The 13,744-nt window shown below is 39.1% G+C and overlaps 1 long non-coding RNA gene across 1 annotated transcript in view; it reads right to left on the minus strand.

Moving 5' to 3' along the window:
• Nucleotides 1-206: 206 nt before the first annotated feature.
• LOC133244438 (uncharacterized) overlaps nucleotides 207-13,744 on the minus strand; it is a 134,101-nt gene continuing 120,563 nt past the window's right edge. The window contains exon 5 of the long non-coding RNA XR_009735405.1: nucleotides 207-1,994. This is a non-coding gene — a long non-coding RNA (uncharacterized LOC133244438). The remainder of the gene's footprint in view (nucleotides 1,995-13,744) is intronic.

Raw genomic sequence — 13,744 nt, forward strand, 5'->3', positions numbered from 1 at the left:
CCATTCAACCTTTTATTCATTGCTAAGCACCAAAGACACATATGTGCAACTTAATTCTAGCCCTGAAGGTCATGATGTTAAAAGATCACTTCTGACATTGCAAATTTCAATCTATAATAAAAATATTTTCTTTTAAAATGAGAAGAAACAGCACATATCCCACAAAGGGTTTGGCAACCCTGACCACCTGGGGCATACAGGGATGAGGTAAGAGGAAACTTCAAAAGTTTCCTTTGGAGGCTGGCCTCTCTTCATTCTTCTTTCAAACATTCCTTGTTCATTGATGAAATATTTATAAAAGTTCTGTCCATGCCAGTCACTGTACATGGTACTAGAAGCATAGAGATTAATCACCAGTTCAGCTCAGCCCCTGTAATATATATTCCTCATGTAAGGCTGAGGACAGTGAGGTATATAATCATAACACAGTGTGAGGAAAACAAAAACCCAAACAGGTGCCAAGCCCCATAGATATAAAGGAGAGTGTGCCACATTAAGGCTAAAGGGGTCAAGGAAGGCTTCTTAGAGGAGGGGATATCAGAGTTGAATCTTGAAGGTGGTAAAGGATTTCCCCAGGTGAAAGGACAGAAAAGGGGAGTATATGCAAAGGTCTGAAGACAGGATACCTCACAAAGTGCTGGTGGTAAAAAAAATAATAGTAATAATAATAACTTAGAATAGCTCCTTTCTTTTCCACCATCTTCTCATTACTAATGATGATGGTGATGACTTTAACTTTCTCATAACTCAATTTGGGCTGCTGTGAACTCATCAACCCCATTGGGAGATTCACCAGCCACCAGAGAATTACCGTTGTGTGTGAAATAACCTCTTTATACAGGCTTATCTGTTCTTGAGATTTTCTTCTCTGATGGATCTGTGGATGGATCCAGCACTGGAATGGACCCCCTGATCCTGGGGTTGCCCTTAGAGAAGTCAAAAGGTACAGTATCCAAGAGGTTCTCTAACTGCTGTATACCCCTCCCAGGTTCTCAGCAAAAGCCAGTAAGGTTGGTAAGGAAGAACCTAGAACCTGTTTCTTCCCTTGAGAAGTTTTCATGGCAATAACAAAAACATAAGACAGCCCTTTAAGCCCCACCAGCCACAGCAAATCACATAACCAAGCCCAAGGTCAGGAGTTTAGAAGTTCCTTCTGAACAGCTGAGGCCAAAGCAAATCATCGAGAATCAGACCCAACATCAAATGAGTTGGGAAAGAGAGTTCTTCTCATGAGGTTATGGGGAGAGAATAGATATTTTGAATAGTAAAATAATTCACAACACTTCCTTTTAGAGGTCATCAGAAATTGCACCTCATCTTGGGCTACACAGATTTAGCCCAATAAATTATAACACTTGGTCTTTAATCAAATGTTGGATAAATCTTTGAAGTCAATAAAACAATAACTAATTGGGCTATTGTATATTTATGTTTATTCTCTGAAAGTAATAGTCCTATCTTTAAAGAACAAACAATTTGAATGGAGTATAATCAGGAAATAAATGTATTTATTTAAATTGAGCACTCTCTTCATTTTTTTCTGAAAGTGGTTGCCTTTTTTGTAAAATGTTTATATTAAGCTATCTGGTCATAATGTTGCAGGAAGGGGGACCCCTTCCAGGGCCTGAAACTGGGCCCTTGTCTAACACTCAGAAATGAATTGTAAAAGGAGATACATGTGCAGACAAAGCAAGAGATTTTATTGGGAAAGGGTGCCTGGGTGGAGAGCAGTAGGGCAAGGGAACTCAGGAGAACTGCTCTGCCACATGGCTGCAGTCTTGGTTTTATGGTGATGGGATTAGTTTCTGGGTTGTCTTTATCCAGTCATTCTGACTCAGACTCCCTCCTGGTGGTGCACACCTCGTTCAGCCAAGATGGATGCCAGTGAGAAGGATTCTGGGAGGTGGTCGGACATGTGGTGTCTCCTTTTGACATTTCCTGAACTCTTCCAGTTGGTGGTGGCTTATTAGTTCCTTGTTCCTTACCAGGACCTCCTGTCATAAAACAATTCATGCAAATGGTTACTATGGTGCCTGGCCAGGATGGGCAGTTTCAGTCAGTGTGCTTCCCCTAACAATTAGAGATATGTATTTTAAAAAATCATTAACTAGGATATTTGTTTACTGGAAATGTTATTAATCATTAGCTTTTCTAAGGAGTAAAAATGTTTTAATGCTTTAAACAACTTTCTGACATATAATTCACAACCAGAAAACTCACCTCCCCCTAAATTTGCCATATTAAATGCACAATTCAATGATTTTCCATAAATGTAAATTCACAGAGCCATCACCACACTCCTATTTTTGAATATTTCTATCACTCCCAAAAGAATCCTCATGCCTATTTGCAGCCAAAACACTTTCTTACTTCCAGCCCTAGGCAACTGCTAATCCGTTTACTCTCTCTACAGATTTGCTTTTCTGGATGCTTCATATAAACAGTATCTTATTAAAAGAGATCTTTTGTGTCTAGCTCTTTTCATTTAGCATGTTTTTGAGGTTCATCCATATTGTGATAGGTGTCAGTAGTTCATACCTTTTATTGTTGAATAATATTCCATTATATGGACTTTTAGGACGTACCACAATTTATCTGTTATAAATATTCTTTTCTTAAATTCTGTTTTACATGACATTATTATAGCTGCTACATCTTTTTAAGTTTACTGCTTGCATCACACTCACATAAATGCATATATATATACATTTTAAAATAAATTATTTTTGATGTTTTTGGCTTATAGAAAATTACTTAGATAGTACAGAGTTTTTCCTATAACTCACATCCACTTTCCACTATTATTAACATCCTACATTAGTAAGGTACATTTTTTAAAATTAATGAACTGATATTGATACATTATTATTAATTAAAGTCCATTATTTAACCAAATTTCCTCAGTTTTTCTATTTCCTTCTTATGATTCAGTATCCTCTCCAGGATGCCACATTATATTTATTCATTGTGTTTACTTAAGCTGCTTTTGCCTGTGAAAATTTGTTAGATTTGCCTTGTTTGTGATAATCTTGACATTATTTGAAGAGTACTGGTCAAGTATTCGGAGAAGGTAATGGCAACCCACTCCAGTACTATTGCCTGGAAAATCCCATGGACAGAAGAGCCTGGTAGGCTGCAGTCCATGGGGTCACTAAGAGTCAGACACGACAGAGCGACTTCACTTTCACTTTTAACTTTCATGCACTGGAGAAAGAAATGGCAACCCACTCCAGTGTTCTTGCCTGGAGAATCCCAGGGACTGGGATTCTCTCCCTGGTGGGCTGCCATCTATGGGGTCGCAGAGTTGGACACGACTGAAGCGACTTAGCAGCAGCAGCAGCAGGTCAAGTATTTTGCATAATGTCCTTCTATTGGGATTTGACTAATGTTTTTCTTACAATTAGACTAGGGTTATGGGTTTTGCAGAGGAAAATCACAAAGGTAAAGTGCAATTTTCATATTTTGTCAAAGATACATACTATCAACATGGCTTATCAGAGTGGATGTTGACCTTGATCAGCTGATCAAGGTAATGTTTGTCAGCTTTCTCCACTATACAGGTACTCTTTTTTTTCTCCTTTCCATATGGTATTCTTTGAAAGGAAGTCACACATTCACTATACACTGGCCAAACCTAATGAGTGGGGAATTACACTCCACCTTTTTGAGGGAAGTGTATCTACATAAATTATTTAGAATTCCTCTACACAGGAAATTTGTCTCTTCTTTCCCCATTTATTATTTATTCAATCATTTATGTAATTATGGACTCATGGATACTTATTTTATAGTTTGGCTTATGACGCAATAGTACTTTATTCATTTTGCTCCTCAAACTGTTCCATATTTGGCCACTGAGAGCAGCTTTCATTTGCTTCCTGTGCCCCAGACATATCCCCAGCACCTTAGGTGTATGTTGGTTGGTTGGTTAGTTTTTTCAACTCTTTCTTGCTTTCTGGTGCTGCAAGGTGCTCCAGGATCATTTTGTGTATTTCCTGTCCCAGTTCTAGAATCAGCCAGTTCTCCAAGGAGCCTAGTTCCTTTGATTGAAGAATGGTTTCAAAAACCAAGATCTGGGCATTAGGTGTACTCACTTCTACTGGAGTGCTATTGCTTCTGGCCTGCTCAGCTGCCAGAGCAAGGAAACATATGTGTATACACTAACTTGTGAATATACAGATTCCTATATGTAATCATCTGTATTGATATTAAACTAAACATGAACTCATACTGACATCTCAAACTCTAACCCATTGTGCGGTCCCTTCAGTCGTGTCCAACTCTTTGCAAACCTGTGGACTTTAGCCAGGCCCCTCTGTCCATGGGGATTCTCCAGACAAGAATACTGGAGTGGGCTGCCATGCCCTCCTCCAGAGGATCTTCCTGATCCAGGGACCAAACCCCTGTCTCTTATATCTCCTGCATTGACAGTCATGTTCTTTACCACTAGCGCCACCTGGGAAGCCATTACCACTTGATTAATTCTAACCTTTCTCCTTTGCATATCTATAAATTTTCAGTGCGTCAGTGAGACTTCTTCTGACATCATCTAACATCTGATTCCCATCATCTGACATCAATTTATTTAATTGTTCAATCCCAGAATAGCAGTATAGAACTGTTCAGCTGTGTGCTGAAGGGTAATCAAGCAGTGACAATGCTTGTGCACAGTTTCTTTAGTCATTAGTTTTGCAGACGCCACTCATCTCCAAAGTTACCTCGGTTAGTACCTGTTACTTGCACCCCCTTCAGGGAGGTTGTTTCATGCATTTGTAATACATGCAGTGTGATTGTTTCTTTACATGCAGCAGTCAGTCCCGAGACTCCTCCAATCTCCTAAATGATTTGCTTACATTTTTGTAATTAAAGTCCACTCCTTTTGCTCTAAAGTTTTGACAAACACAGTGTCACATATCCACAATTATATTATCATACAGAATCCTTTCAACATCCTTTAAAAATCCCTGTGCTTCACCCACTGACCTCCCTGCAGCCCCACCACAACCTCCTGCCAAACGGTGAAAATTAATGATCTTTTTACTGTCGCTATAGTCTTACCTTTTCCAGATTGTCATATAATTTGAATCATAGAGTATATAGCATTTCTATCAATAGGCATTTAAATTTCATCATGTCTTTTTTATAATTTCATATCCTTTTATCACTGAATAAACATTCTATTCTATGGATGTAAGAGTCTGTTTCTTCACCTCCTGAAGACATTTAGGTTTCTTCTAGCTTTGGGTTATTATAAATAAAGCTACTATAAACATTCATGTATAGATTCAAGGAATTAGATCTGATAGAGTGCCTGAAGAACTATGAACAGAGGTTTGTGACATTGTATAGAAGGCAGGGATCAAGACCATCCCAAAGGAAAAGAAATACAAAAAGGCAAAATGGTTTTCTGAGGAGGTTTTTTTTTTTTTTTTTTTTTCCGAATAGCTGTGAATAGAAGAGAAGTGAAAGGCAAAGGAGAAAAGGAAAGACATACCCATTTGAATGCAGAGTTCCAAAGAATAGCAAGGAGAGATAAGAAAGCCTTCCTCAGAGATCAAGGCAAGGAAATAGAGGAAAACAACAGAATGGGAAAGATCAGAGATCTCTTTGAGAAAATAAGAGATACCAAGGGAACATTTCATGCAAAAATGGGCACAATAAAGGACAAAAATGATATGGACCTAACAGAAGCAGAAGATATTAAAAAGAGGTGGCAAGAATACACAGAAGAACTATACAAAAAAGATCTTCATTACCCAGGATAATCACGATGGTGTGGTCACTCACCTTGAGCCAGACATCCTGGAATGTGAAATCAAGTGGGCCTTAGGAAGCATCACTATGAACAAAGCTAGTGGAGATGATGAAATTCCAGTTGAGCTATTTCAAATCCTAAAGGATGATGCTGTGAAAGCACTGCACTCAATATGCCAGCAAATTTGGAAAACTCAGCAGTGGCCACAGGATTGGAAAAGATCAGGTTTGGATTTCATTCCAATCCCAAAGAAAGGCAATGCCAAAGAATTCTCAAGCTACTGCACAATTGCGCTCATCTCACACACTAGTAAAGTAATGCTCAAAATTCTCCAAGCCAGGCTTCAACAGTATGTGAATCATGAACTTCCAGATGTTCAAGCTGGATTTAGAAAAGGCAGAGGAACCAGAGATCAAATTGCCAACATCCGCTGGATCATCAAAAAAGCAAGAGAGTTCCAGAAAAACATGTACTTCTGCTTTGTTGACTATGCCAAAGCCTTTGACTGTGTGGACCACAACAAACTGTGGAAAATTCTTAAAGAGATGAGAATACCAGACCACCTGACCTGTCTCTTGAGAAATCTGTATGCAGGTCATGAAGCAACAGTTAGAACTGGACACAGAACAACAGACTGGTTCCAAATTGGGAAAGGAGTACATCAAGTAATGCTGGGCTAGATGAAGCACAAGCTAGAATCAAGATTGCCGTGAGAAATATCAATAACCTCAGATACACAGATGACACTGCCCTTATGGCAGAAAGCAAGGAAGAACTAAAGAGCCTCTTGATGAAAGTGAAAGAGGAGAGTGAAAAAATTGGCTTAAAACTCAACATTCCGAAAACTAAGATCATGGCATCCAGGCTCATCACTTCCTGGCAAATAGATGGGAAAACAGTGGAAACAGTGACAGACTTCATTTTTTTGTGCTCCAAAATCACTGCAGATGGTGACTGCAGCCATGAAATTAAAAGATGCTTGCTCCTTGGAAGAAAAGTTATGACCAACCTAGACAGCATATTAAAAAGCAAAGGCATTACTTTGCCAACAAAGGTCCGTCTAGTCAAAGCTGTGGTTTTCCAGTAGTCATGTATTGATGTGAGAGTTAGACTATAAAGAAAGCTGAGTGCCAAAGACTTGATTCTTTTGAACTGTGGTGTTGAAGAAGACTCTTGAGAGTCCCTTGGATTGCAAGGAGATCCAATCAGTCTATCTTAAAGGAAATCAGACCTGAATATCATTGGAAAGACTGATGCTGAAGGTGAAATTCCAATACCTTGGCCACCTGATGTAAAGAACTGACTCACTGGAAAAGACCCTGATGCTGGGAAAGATTGAGGGCAGGAAGAGAAGGGGATGGCAGAGGATGAGATGGTTGAATGGCATCACCAACTCTATGGACATGAGTTTGAGTAAACTCTGGGATTTGGTGATGAGCAGGGAAGCCTGGCATGCTGCAGTCCATGGGGTCACAAAGAGTGGGACACAACTGAGTGACTGAACTGAACTGACAGTTTTTATGTGGATGTAATCTTCAGATTAGTTGGGTAAATACCTAGGAGCACAGCATACCTGGATTATATGGTAAGATTATGTTTGGTTTTGTAAGAAGTTGCCATGCTGTCCTCCAAAGTATGTGTATCATTTTACATTCCCACCAGCAATGTATAAAAGTTCCTGTTGCATCCTTGCCAGCAACTGGTGTTCTCAGTTTTTGGATTTTGACTATTCTAATAACATGTTTTTTCCTATGCTTTTGCTTTCAACTTATTTGGTAAAATTTTATTTCGATTTATTTATCTACATATCTCTTTTTTTTTTCTGTTCTTCCTTAACTGCCTGTATTATATTAAATATTATCTAGATAGCATATTCAAAAGCAGAGACATTACTTTGCCAACAAAGGTCCATCTAGTCAAGGCTATGGTTTTTCCTGTGGTCATGTATGGATGTGAGAGTTGGACTGTGAAGAAGGCTGAGCGCCGAAGAATTGATGCTTTTGAACTGTGGTGTTGGAGAAGACTCTTGAGAGTCCCTTGGACTGCAAGGAGATCCAACCAGTCCATTCTGAAGGAGATCAGCCCTGGGATTTCTTTGGAAGGAATGATGCTAAAGCTGAAAGTCCAGTACTTTGGCCACCTCATGCAAAGACTTGACTCATTGGAAAAGACTCTGATGCTGGGAGGGATTGGGGGCAAGAGGAGAAGGGGACAACAGAGGATGAGATGGCTGGATGGCATCACTGACTCGATGGACGTGAGTCTCAGTAAAGTCCCGGAGTTGGTGTTGGACAGGGAGGCCTGGTGTGCTGCGATTCATGGGGTCACAAAGAGTCAGACACGACTGAGCGACTGATCTGATCTGAGTGCACCATTTAAATTCATCTGTATGATGCTGTGATGGACTGAATGTCTCCCCACGAAGTTCATCTTTTGAACCTCTAACACTCAGTGTGATTGCATTTGGAGTTAGGGGCCTTCGTGAGGTAATTAGGCTTAGATGAGATCATAGGGATGGGGCCTTCTTCATGGAATTTGTGTCCTTGGGAGAAGAGGAAAAAAGATTAGAGCTCGCTCTCTCTCACTCTCTCTCTCTCTCTCTCTCTCTCTCTCTCTTTCTGCCACATGAAAACACAGGAAGAACACCACCATCTGTAAACCAGAAAAAAAGGCTTCATCAGGAACTGAACCTGCCAGCACCTTGATCTTGAACTTCTCATTCTCCAAAATTGTGAGAAAGAAATGTTTGTTGTTTAAGCCACACAGTCTATGATATTTTGTGATGACAGCCTGAGCAGAGTAATACAGATGCCCTTACTATATATATATATATATATTTGTTATTATTGGTCACAATTTCTTGACAATTTTTTCTTCCCTTTTTTTATCTCTCTTCTACTTCTGAAACACTTATGCTGGATCACTTGATGTTCCTCAGGTCTCTGCGACTATTCATTTTTCTTTCTGTAATTTATAATATTTGATCTATCTTCAGTCTCACTGATTCATTTGATTTTGGCCATCTGAAATCTGTTATTGAGCCCCTCTAGTAATCTTTTTCATTTTAATTATTGTACTTTCAACTCTGGAATTCCTATTTGATTTTTTTTAACTGTTTTCTCTCTTTTTTCTTTATTTTAATTGGAGGCTAATTACTTTACAATATTGTATTGGTTTTGCCATACACTATTTGATCTTTAAATAATCTGTATCACTTTATTGATAGTCTCTACTTAGTGAGTCATTGTTATACCTCCTTTACTTCTCAAACTATTGTTTCCTTTATTTAAACATATTTACAATAATTACCTTGAAGCCTTCCTCTGCTAAATCAATATCTGACACCCCCCACCTCAGAAATAGTTTCTATTGATTGCTTTTGTAGGGAAGGTAAAAACTTTAAAATCTCTGACTACCCCTGAGAATTAAATTGACAAAGGACATATTAATAGGGAAAAGCATAAACATTTGTTTAAGGTTAGTTTTATATGACATAGAAGCTATCATAAGGAAATGAAGACCCAAATAAGTGGCAAAACCTGAATCTTATATACTGAAAATGGCAGTTGTGGAAACATAACTAAAATAAAGGGCTTCCCCCATAGCTCAGTTGGTAAAGAATCTGTTTGCAATGCAGGAGACCCTGGTTCAATTCCTGTGTCAGGAAGATCCCCTGGAGAAGGAATAGGCTACTATCCACCCCAGTATTCTTGGGCTTCCCTTGTGGCTCAGCTGGTAAAGAATCTGCCTGCAATGCGGGAGACCTGGGTTTGATCCCTAGGTTGGGAAGAATCCCTGGAGAAGAGAAAGGCTACCCACTCCACTCTTCTGGACTGGAGAATTCCATGGACTGTATAGTCCATGAGGTTGCAAAGAGTCAGACACAATTGAGTGACTTTTTAAGAAGGAAATGGCAACCAACACCAGTATTCTTGCCTGGAAAATTCCATGGACAGAGGAGTCTGGTGTGCTGTCCATGGGGCCTCAAAGAGTCGGTCATGACTGAGCACATCAGCAACTAAAATAAATGAAGAGACTAAAAGAAGATAAGAGTTATTTTAACAAGGTCTCTTAGTCCAGCATTCTCCTGACCTTGACTCCCATTTCTGGTGATGAGCATGTTTCTATCCTCCTGGCACAGGGAGGCAGCTCTCACATGGGAGTTTTAACTTCTGCTTTCAGGAAAGAAAGGAGAATCAGAGTGCCTTTCTTGCACCCACTGTTTAAGTGCCTTTAACTCAAAATTATCACTATATCAAGGCAGTTTATTTTGGGTAGCATGTCTTCAACCCATTCATCTCCCCAGTTTGAAAACTCCTTTGAAATTTCACATGTAATAACCTGAGTTGGAGGCTGAAGAGAGAAGAAACAGGTTACTAGCTGATTGGTAAAAGATCTTCAAAGGAAAAGAAGAATAGATAAAACAAGAATAAATATGCAGGAAAGAAAAAAAAAAAGCCAAGAACGTTTCCCCCAAATCCCTTTAAACCAGTCTCCCATACCCAGGAATTGGTCTGTCCAATTAAAAAATTTTGTAGAGCCTCATTTATCTGATTGAGAGTGTTTATTTTGTTCTTTAAAAGGACAATAATATAGATTAGACATTATTTGTACCAAGTGATTTACATGTAATAGAAACATCATTATTCCACTGATGATTACACAAGCTCCTCCTTGTTGGGTTGTCCATGTGTCCAGAGCACACAGATTTTGGAGTTAAACAGGCTAAAATACTAACTTCCAATTGAAGTTCTTCCAGTATTTGCACATTAGTGCTGAAATCTTGTTCTATTACTATGGAAAGATTTCAAACTGCCTTTTCTAGCCCTTAAGTTCCAAAGTTTGGCCAAAAAAATCTCCATACTGAAAAGAATTTAGAATTGTGATACACAAGTGGTCTTCCTGACTAAGTACATTTAATATGAATGTGTGGCACTTCTGAACAAAGGTGCCCAAGTCTGTAATATGGTTAGCACTTATAGTAAAGTACCTGGTGACAGAAGGCTCAAATCCCCAATCCACATTGTCCTGACCATCTCGGTGGGAATCCTTCAAATATTAATACTTTTGTCACTGCATAAGACAAAAAGACCCTGCGTTGCTCATGGATAAAGTCAGAGTGGAACTTTTGATCAACTCAGGTGAAGTTTGGTGTTTTTTGTCATCTGTCATATTGGCATCTGCACAACTCCATGTTACATGTGTCCCCAGTAATCTGTAGGAGTGCAACAGGTGGCAAAATAGCCTGATATAGGAGAAATGTAATTCAGTTTTGGTAGTTATGAGGCTTCATTTTGCCACCTGGCCAAGTGAGTCCAGAATTTTGGTCTACTTTGGTCTACAGAGATTACCCCATATGTAATCTTTAGCATTAAGCAGCCTAATTAGGGGAGCAGCTGAGCTATACCAGATTGCACAAGGGTGTTCTGATGGTGTGGCAAATGTTTTTACTATAAGAGTCAGTGCCAGGACCACCTACAACCTTTGTGGGAGGCTGGAGCATGTCACCTGTGGAATCAAACCTGAGTTTGATTGAAATATTGGCTCTGCCATTCCTTAGTATGTCAAGTAGGAAGAATCCAGCATCATGCCTGTTTTCAATGCAAGAAGAAAAATTCCCTTCTAATGACCTCACCTGAGCAAATGATAGTCCTTGAGATTCTACACAGGTTCATTTTCGGTTTTTTCATGTCCAATGAACTCAGCAGGAGAAGTAGTTCATATTATTAACTTGGTTGTGGATACCATACCCTGTTGTACATCCGTTTTCTAGAACTGTTCCACCAGGTGCTCACTTTGGCAGGAACAGAAATTGTTAGGTTCTTTTGCATGATTTAGAAGTTAACATAATGAATAATTAGAATGGTTAGTTAATGTGGCTAAGGTGCTAAGGTATCGAAAACCAGTGTAAAGGAGTGTCAAGTCCGTGTCTGACCTGTTGAGAAAACAGGGTTAATAAGAATGAGATACTATTTGAAAGAAAGGTCTTATTGGAGGATCAGAAGGAGAATAGGACAGGTTGAGACAAGCAATCTCTGTAAGTCTTTAATATAAATAGCCAAAAAAAGGGGAAACTTCATTAAAAGGAAGAAGGTTGTTTGGGTTTTTTTGTTGTGTGTGTGTATGAAGTTGGGAACTTACTAGGGGAAGAATATGGGTGGAAATGAAGTTTTTTTATATCCACATTCTTGGAGAAAGCTATCTAATTCATGGTGTCATCTCCTCCTAGCACTTGGGAATTGATGCTAGAAATCCATCCATGCTAGAAATCTGTACATAAAGGTCGTTTATAGGAAGGGTCCTCTACTTGAGCTGGGAGTGCTTATCTGGGTATAGTTTGGTGTGGCTCATGTGAAGTCACCAAAATTATTTTATTTTGATGGCAGTGTAGGTGGTTAGCAATACTTCATAGAGTCCTTCCCAATGAGGTGACAGTGTGTTCTTTCTTCTAGAAGCCTTACTATATCCCCGATCTTCTGGTGGAAAGGATGGCGAGGCTTATTAGTTGGTGGAAGTCATGCTTTCTTACCTGTTGATGATATGTTCCAAATCTCATCTTATATAAGTAATTCTTATACATAGCTAGCTGTTTTATTTGAATATTTATTTATTTATTTGGCTGTGCTGGGCCTTCGTTGCAGCATGGATGCTCTTTAGTTACTGCATGCAAACTCTTAGTTGCAGCATGTGGAATCTACTTCCTTGACTCAGGATTGAACCCGAGCCCGCTGCCTTAGGAGCATGGAGTCTTAGACACTGGACCACCAGGGAAGTCCCTACGCAGCTTGTCTCAACATCAAATTATTCTCTTTAGTCCCCATAGCATTCTCTCAATCTGTAAATGGAAGGCTAGAGATGCCACAAGCAAAGGGCAACCTAAACATTATTTTTTTAATGAATTAATTTATTTCTTCTATTTAAAGTAGTCCAGATTTTTATAAGGACAGCAGATAATTTTTAAGCTCAAGTTTTTTGACGGACTTTTCCTAAAGTCCTTCTTATGTCTTGATTTTTATGTTCTACTTGCCTTGACAATTGAGGATAGTACAGGTAGGAAATTCTAAAGAGTATGCCAGTGTTTTTGCAAGTGAGTGGTTTATTTCTGCTGTAAGATGAGTTGTTTGATCTGATTCAATCCATAATGGATTGCCAAAATGAGAAATAATCTGTTATTATTTCTTTACCACAACTTTAAAGTGCTAAGTGATATCAGCACATCTAATGGATAGCATTCAGTCCATCCACTATATGTACAGAAAACTATCACACATTAGGTACAGACTTAAGCTGGAGGCAACCCTTTAAAATCCATTTGGAGTAATACAAAGGGAGTATGAGCCTTGGAAGACTTCTTAACATATGTTGGCTTCTAAAAATTTGGTAAAATTACAAGTAGTGCACTGGGTCAGAAATTTTATGAATACCAGAGCAGAAATGAGTATTTTTTAGTTCCTTGACTAGCCTCCACCTGCATGTGTGTCCTATCTGATGGAAGATCTGTGCAAGACAAAAGGTCAGAAGAAAGGGGGCCACACCAAGTCTGTTTGGCCCAGTGTAAAATCTGTCTGATAATTGTCTGGCATCCTTTTGTATTCATTTGTCTTTTTTCAGACTGAGGAGGACTTGCCTGATAATCAGTAACATCAGTCAGGAATCAAGACAGGTTTATAAATTGGGTGGGAAAAGGATGGGGATTTATTTTGGGCTGTGTATTTAGCAGCTTTGTCAGCCCTGTCATTTCATAGAGTATCAGTCTCTATATGAGAGGCAGATTGCCTCTCATAGGGCAGCCATTATACGCCCATTGGCAAATAGGAATACCGGCAGTGTTTAAGAATCTGTGGGATTTCTAGGCTGTGCCAACAGTATGGCAGACTTGAAAAGCTTATATGAAAAAAAAAAAAAAAAAGCCTATCTGGAGTCAGTGTAAGTAGGAGCATTTTTTTCCTTTTATTAGCATGCAAACTCTGGTAAAAATCCATAAGAAGC

This window comes from Bos javanicus, chromosome 3 (genome assembly GCF_032452875.1).
Source record: "Bos javanicus breed banteng chromosome 3, ARS-OSU_banteng_1.0, whole genome shotgun sequence".
Taxonomy (NCBI): Eukaryota; Metazoa; Chordata; class Mammalia; order Artiodactyla; family Bovidae; genus Bos; species Bos javanicus.